Below are 7257 nucleotides of genomic sequence, written 5' to 3'. Positions count from 1 at the left end.
CAGTCTCCCAAACGACTAATGTGCTTTTATACATGAGAGGTCTGTAATCAATGCAGACCTTGTTAGAGAAATAAAAAGTTACCTCCTTCACTTGAAGTTCAAGTGGAGGTTCACAAATCAAATTATTACTTATTCTCCCTTGCTGTCAGCATTTGGTCTTCAGCGCTGACCTATATTAAAATCTATCGTGTGAATGGTCCGTGCGTGTGCGTGTGTGTGTGTGTGTGCATGCGCACACATGCGTTTGTGTGTGACCATACACAGTGCTTGCATCCACCATCCAGACCCATGCAAATGCAAACGCGTATCCGTGACTCCTGGGATCGTTAACGCACCAGATCGTACACAGCTATTGCGATGAAACACCATACCCTAAACTTTGTACAGCTTCTCAGTAGGGGAACACGCCAGAGCAGCATGAAAATTCACACCAGCTGCCAAAGAGGAGGCCGCCTGAGCTTTGAAACACGGCCGCGATTGGCCTAACAGCTCCGATATTGTGTCATTAATAAAAGTCTTATCACCCCATCCTTGTGCATCTGAATCTCATTTCTTAAATGTGCTTTTAATTTTTGTCCCCAGACTAATCTGCATCTCCAGGCCTTGTTGAATTCTGGGTGGACAGGAGAGAAGAGACAGGTCACCCCCTCCCCACCCCCTCTCCCCAACTGGCCCACAGGCCTGGAGCGCTTAGCAGGCTTTCGAGCTACCGCAGGAAAACTCTGGAGTGTTTCAGATCCTAACAAATGATAACATGTTATAGGTTAGAAAAAGGAAAAAACACACACAGAAAAACCCAAAAATGTAATCGGATCAGGTTCCGATGTGTGCAATTTACTTTTCTTTTACTGGCAACTAAAACTCATCTTGTATTTAAAAACATTTTGAAATTTGTCCCTGTAATGTTTTCAATTAGAAGCTTTCTTGCATGTGACGTACCAAGGGAAAAACAACACTTCGAGTTAGAACGAAGGTACTCCCAGAGACGAGTATGATTAATGGGATAATCTTGTAGATTACAATAGTTAGAGGCAGTTCCTGCCATTCCCGCTCTCCAAGGACTGGGACTCCTCACTCCCATACAAACAGCTGCACATTCCTCAATACCATTATTATCCAGCGCAAGGCCGCGTTCCGCATGTTCAAATTCCTATAATATCCACATTTGGCAATTTCCTATTGTGCAATTCGAGTTTCAGAAGTTAAAGCTCCAAGTTCCGTGTGATTACTTGATAGAGTTTACAAACGGAATTGATTTTCTAAAGCATCATGAAAGGTTGCTCTGTGAGAAACCAGACAAAAGAGCGCCCCCAACAAGCAAAACAGCTTTTATGTGGCACATTGAAAACGTAAAGGGCAGCCCTGTCATCTGCCAGTCAGTCCCCCAGAGTCGCCCTGAGGGGCAGGTGAATGTTTTTATTCCTGGTTTACAGGGAAGAAACAGCCACAGAGAAGTTAAGAGACCAGCCCCGGGCTTGCCTGAACGGATGGCAGAGTTAGGATTAAGAAGGCTGGGTTCCCTGTCTCTGATTGCCATGCTTAGCCCACCAGGCAAGCCGTCGCCTTCTGGGACCACGGCTCAGCTGCGCAGTGAGAGTCAGCGAGGAAAAGGGAAATTCCCCTCTGTCTCCATAGCAGATGCAAGCTATAGTGATACTGGTTGAAATTTGATTATAACCTCTTTCTTTTTTCTTTCTGTGGTGGAGTTAAAGCCTTCGAAGGATCCTGTGTAAAAACGATCTAGACAAACGATCATTCCCCCGTGTATCTGTCCCCACTCCATTTTCCGTGTTAGGTTCTCTTCCTCATTGTTAGTACTTGGGGCCACACTGGCCAACCTTCACTTTTTCACCTCTAAGCAACGACTCTGCCCTGTTTAGTGTGTTGGATCCTTCAATATCTGTGCTGTGTGCCCAGGAGTTTTTAGTCCTTTGACGTTCCTCTGCACATTGTCTCAGATGAACAAGACGCAAAGCTCACGCTGAGTAAAACCATAGCTCGAAGGGACTTTTGCTCAGGTCCCTGCTCCCTCCTATTTTCCTCTCAAGGGCTGGAGAGATCCCTCCCCATCTGAAGTTCAGCATCTTGAGTCTTTCTATAAAAACAGAAAAATATGAAACTGTTCATACTAAGATATAAGTAACGGATGGTAGCTTAAAATGCTTGTAGCCATGTGTGTCTTGCAGGATCCAAAGCTTTAAACGAGAGAGAAGATGTTAGTCCGTGAAAGTTCAGGTGTGTAACAGGTGGAGGGAGATTTGAATGGTGCGAAGGGAGGCAGGGCGGGGGGGAGTCACTGAAATCATCACCTATACCCGTCGTTTTTAATCGTGAGCGTGGATCAGCATTACCTGGAGGGCTTGTTAAGCCACAGATTGCTGGCCCCAGCCCCAGGGTTACTGATTCATTAGGTGTGGGATGGGGCCCAAGAATTTGCACGTTCAACAAACTCCCAGGTGCGGCTGCTGGTTGGAGAACCACACTTTGAGTTGCACAGACATGGACACCGTGTGCTCCATGGACACCGGAAGACAGTCTCAGCAGCAACTGTTTGTGATGCCCAGAATCAAATACACTGAGCTTTTAAGAAAGGGTTAGTACCCCACCCTGAGTCGGTAAAATGACCTAAGAGATGGTGAGTGGGTGGAATGGAGATTTGGGCTACATGGCCTTGCTTTGCAAATCTTTTGGACGCAGGCCATCCGGAGGAGGAGATCCAGGGAGAGGAGATTCGTGAGCTAGGGGTACTTTAGCAAGGACAGCTCTTCAGGGTGTTTGGAAATGAGGATTGTTAGCCCGCGCTCTAATTGACCTCAGCTGTCACAATGGTAAACAAAGAGATGCAGCTTGGTACCCAGGGATCAACCGTCAGGGGTTTATAGATCAATATCCACACCTTGAACTGCACTTGAAAGCAGATTAAAAGCCAGTGTGGACAGCACAGTGCACACCCCAAGATGGAGGCAACGATTTGCAAAAATTCTTTAATTGGAGTCAATAGGAAATGTCTCTTGCTTTTTTTTTCTTTCCATTCCATCTAGCTTGCTGATTTTATTTTTCTTCCAGACATCACAGCTGTTGGTTAGGGGGATGGTGCAACACTGACGATCTAAACTCCCGAACTTTTATTCATTTATACAAATTGGAACCTACTACCACAGAGAAAGGGTGTAAGTCAGCTTAAGTATTGCAAGACCTAAGAGGAGAAAGCAGTCACTAAAATCCCCCTTGTCTTCAACACGAGTGTTAGTGATGTCACTCAATGTCCATATTATAAGGAAGTTATAATGAGAGAGAAAGCAAATATATATATACACACACATACAGACTGCCTCCTTCCCTCCCCACCTGTAGAACAAAAAAGAACATGTTGTTTCCACTGCGTATAGTGAAAACAATTAAGAAGAAATGTGAGATTGATTTGCAATGTCTATAGTATGTCCTTTGGTATAAAATACATCTAAATAAAATGTCTGTCTCCCGTGGAGTTGGGGCGTACCCCAGGGGTTGTTTTAGGTTTAGAAGAACATAGCTTGTCCCTGCTCTTCTCCCCTCAAAAAACACTTCCTCAGCACCTCTTGAAAGACAGGCTTGGCTTACAACTTCTGTTTAAATACATATGTAGACTTCTGAATGAATATAAACATCTTCATTACATGTTTTTCCTCTTTTTTTTTTCTAGCTATGTCCGCTGTGGTTTTCTGGCTTCTCAATGCCAAGTTGTGGGCAATCATTTTCTAGTCAGTTAAAAGGCCTTTAGGTTAAGCAGTAATTCAGACTATAATAGTCTGTGGTGGTTTCCCAATTCAATCCTGCGGAAGGAAAGAAGACACATCAGCTCTCTGAAAGTTGGCTTCTCTTTTTCCAGAGTTCAAGTGCATTTTAGGTGCCTTAAACCATGAAGATCCCAGAATTGTACAATTGGGTGGAAAATTAGATCAACTTCTTTTTTATATATTGTTCATATTTTGGAAAATGAATAACTTCCCCTTTCTAAGCTGGAAAGTGCAAAAACGAATTGATACATCAGTGTGTTTTAGGTGAAAGTATCTAAGTTTCCTGTGCCGGTTTAGATGTACAAAGAAAAGTCAAGACCACCACCACCAACTCACTCTTATAAAAATCCTTAAATGGAAACCTTCTCTACCTCACCAATTTCTCTAATTGAATATTCATTTCCTTTTGGGGGGTTGGGGGAGGCGATTAAGGAGACTCCCAGAAATGGTCATGTGGCCGTTTAATAGCATTCAGGAAACTGAAGTCATTTAACCAAACCAGTAATCGAGCATGGCAGGGGTTATGGGAGATGTTCAACTCCGTGAAGTACTAGTGTGTTAGTACTACGCGCAACTCAAAGCTGTTGAAAGAGACAAGATTAACGCAAATGCAAACACTGGAGAAGGAAGAAAGATGGTATCGCATTAGATCCTACCCTGTGAGGGGCTGATTATGAGAAAGAAAATAAGAGCTTAACCTTATAAAAATTCCAGATATTGGACCTGGAATCCTGATTCCGCCTTCTTCTCTCGAACTTGCCTGCGAATGAATGGAAAGCAGGGCAGCAAGGCAGAACAGAGACAGGTTCACTCGATTGTGTGCCCTTGGTCAGATTCTTTCACTTCTCTAAGCCTCAATTTTTGACCCATCAAACAGAGATCATAATCCCTACGGCGTAGTGTAGCGAGGATTAACTAACTCAGTTAAAACCCATAGAACGGAGCTCACAATAGACAGGGAAGTAAGTGGTAGCTACTATTATTAAAGTAAGTGGTCATTATTACAGCTTGAATCAATCCTTCTCATCACTTGGCCTAAAGTGCTTTGGGCGAAGAATAACCTACCGTTGCAGGCACGGCTGTGGATTTCTGGGGTGGGTTGCAAGACCACAGACTTTCAGCCTCCTGGCTCCCAAATTATTTCCGTTTGTGATGTCACATACTGAGCGATCCACATACACGTTCACTGCTCTTCAGATCCCTCTCTCAACACTAGATCCCGAAGCTCTCTTCAATCTTTCTCTCTTGAACATGCAATTAATCTTTGAAAGAACAATAATCTCTTACAGCTGAATGGAATGTCTGACTTCAAAGTGCTTGTACGCCTTGTCTCGTGTTATTCCTATAAATCCTCGTGAGAGAGTTAAGACTAGTATTAGTGTTCTCAGGTGTAAAGTAGGAATAGCAAGGTACAGAGAGGTTATACAAGTGGCTTAAAGTCACACAGTGAGATACTCGCAGGGTTGACAGCCCAGGGTCTCCCACCCACAGAATGGGGCACCCAGAGCTCACTGCAGCGTCTCATCACTTCCCCTGAAGCTCCTAGCCTGGAACATGGCGAGATGGTGTGCATTCATTCGTGCCTTCCCTCAGTAAAGTTTATGGAGTGCCAGCTATGTGCCACGCACACGTCCAGGCACCGAACACTACAGGAAACAGAAGAGATGATGATTTCTGTTCTCATAAAGTCTACATTCTGCTGGGAAAGACAGACAGTAAACCAGGAACATATCTGGCCTCTTAGACTGATAAGGAGAGAAACCCAGCAGAGAAGAGGGGTGGAAAGGGGGGGAATTGGCGTGAGGGGGTTGTAGTGGGGAGAGGGGTGTTGCAATTGCAGAGGGGACAGCCAAGAAGAGAGCAAATAAGAAGGCAGCATTTGAGTAAACCCTGAAGCAGACGAGGGGCTGCTTTGAGCTGCTTGGGAGAAGAGAGTTCTGGAGAGTAGCAACAGCGAGCACAAAAGGCCCAGAGTTGGGGCTCTTCCTGGAATAACTGAGAAACAGCAGGTTGGCCAGTGTGACTCAGCCCAGTTAGCAGAACAATTTGAAGAAAGGAGGGGGAGGTAGAGTCAGAGGAGCAGGGGGCGGGCAGGGGCAGGAGCCAAACTGGGGGAGGGGGGGGGCCTTGTGAATCCCTCTAGGGACTTCACTCTTGCTTGAGTAAATGCGGAGCCAGCACTGTTTACAGCAGTGGCGTGTTCAACCACGTTACCCGCTGCTCCGTTGAGCACAGACTCGAGGGAGATGGGCCGGGTGGGAGCAGGAGACCCTGCGGAGCCCTTTCAATAATCCAGGTGCAAGATGATGGTGGTTCGCGGCGGGCCCTCACCTCGCACCTAGCCCGTGCAGAACCGCGGTTAACTCAGACGTGGTGGTGATGAAGTCGAGGCCAAGGAGTCGTGGGAGTGTCCTTCGGGCCAGTATTACCAACCTGAGTTTCCAGACTTCTGAAGGTCCTTGACTGGTTCCTACGTTTCAATACTTCTAAAGGAAACCATCTGGAAGGTTGCTGAGGCCAGCACGCCGCGTTTCTTTGCAACGAGCTGGGTTTGCCTCACCCTGGCTCTCCGTGCTGATCAGAATAGAATGCCTGTCTTCAATTCCTCTTTTTAGCAGGAAAATAACTGAATATTTAACAAACGGGGTTTGTTTCGTAGAAATAATTTTTCAATGCATGGGGCCCACTATAGTTGGCAGTTACTATGTTCATTTCTCGGTGATAAAATAGGAAGAACCACTGGGGTAGCTGATGGCAACAGACCCCCTTTCCACCCCCACACAGCTATCTCTGTTCCTCTGCTCTTGATTCCTGGGGCGGGGCAGGTGAAGGCATGTACCTAGGTCTGCGCAAATGTGGGTCTGCATTTCCAGCACACGCCCTCTGGGAAGGAGACAGCGCGGTGGAGAGACAGTGTGTTGCCAGGTAGAACAAGTGACTCTGGGCCTCAGTTTCCTCATCTGTGGAATTAAGAGATTGAGCTAAAGGGTCCCTGTGGTTCACCTCTGCTCTAAGTATCTGTGATACTGTGGGTGGTCTCTGTCCATGGGGAACAGAAAAGAAAGGATTTCATTTAACATCTGGTCCGGAATCCAGGTAAACAGTCCAGCACTTAACTCTTCTGTGCACCTAAAAAATGTGAGCATGTGTAAATCTTTTTCAGGCTCGGCATAAGAAGGAGATTTTAAATCCATCTTACAGGCTAACCATGTGATGTTTACCAAACTCTCAGTTCAGAAAGATGTGATAAAACCTGCCTTTTATTGAATGAAATTGATGGACAGTCAGGTCATACTCCTGAAATATATGGGGTCATTCGCTATATATATACCTCAAGGTCTTGGGTGGGCTTAAGTCATAGCTCAGCTGTAATTTGTTTTTGTTTTGCGTTCAAGAGCAAAGAATACGTGGAAATATTTTGTTTTGTTTTTTATCAGTCTCTGGAGCCCAAGTGATATACGTAAGCGCCAGCCATACTCTG

General features: G+C 45.5%; 1 long non-coding RNA gene across 1 annotated transcript; it reads right to left on the bottom strand.

Annotated features, from left to right (window-relative positions):
* Positions 1-2970: 2970 nt before the first annotated feature.
* Positions 2971-5209, bottom strand: LOC121103222. The gene is made up of 2 exons (XR_005835361.1): positions 4842-5209; positions 2971-3812 (listed from the first exon to the last, which is right to left on the bottom strand). It is a non-coding gene; the product is annotated as an uncharacterized LOC121103222 (long non-coding RNA).
* Between the last annotated feature and the right edge of the window lie 2048 nt (positions 5210-7257).

This window comes from Ursus maritimus, unplaced genomic scaffold (genome assembly GCF_017311325.1).
Source record: "Ursus maritimus isolate PB19 unplaced genomic scaffold, ASM1731132v1 scaffold_18, whole genome shotgun sequence".
NCBI classification, from domain to species: Eukaryota; Metazoa; Chordata; class Mammalia; order Carnivora; family Ursidae; genus Ursus; species Ursus maritimus.
Note: the sequence above shows the minus strand (reverse complement) of the source record. Positions and strands in the feature narration are given on the sequence as shown.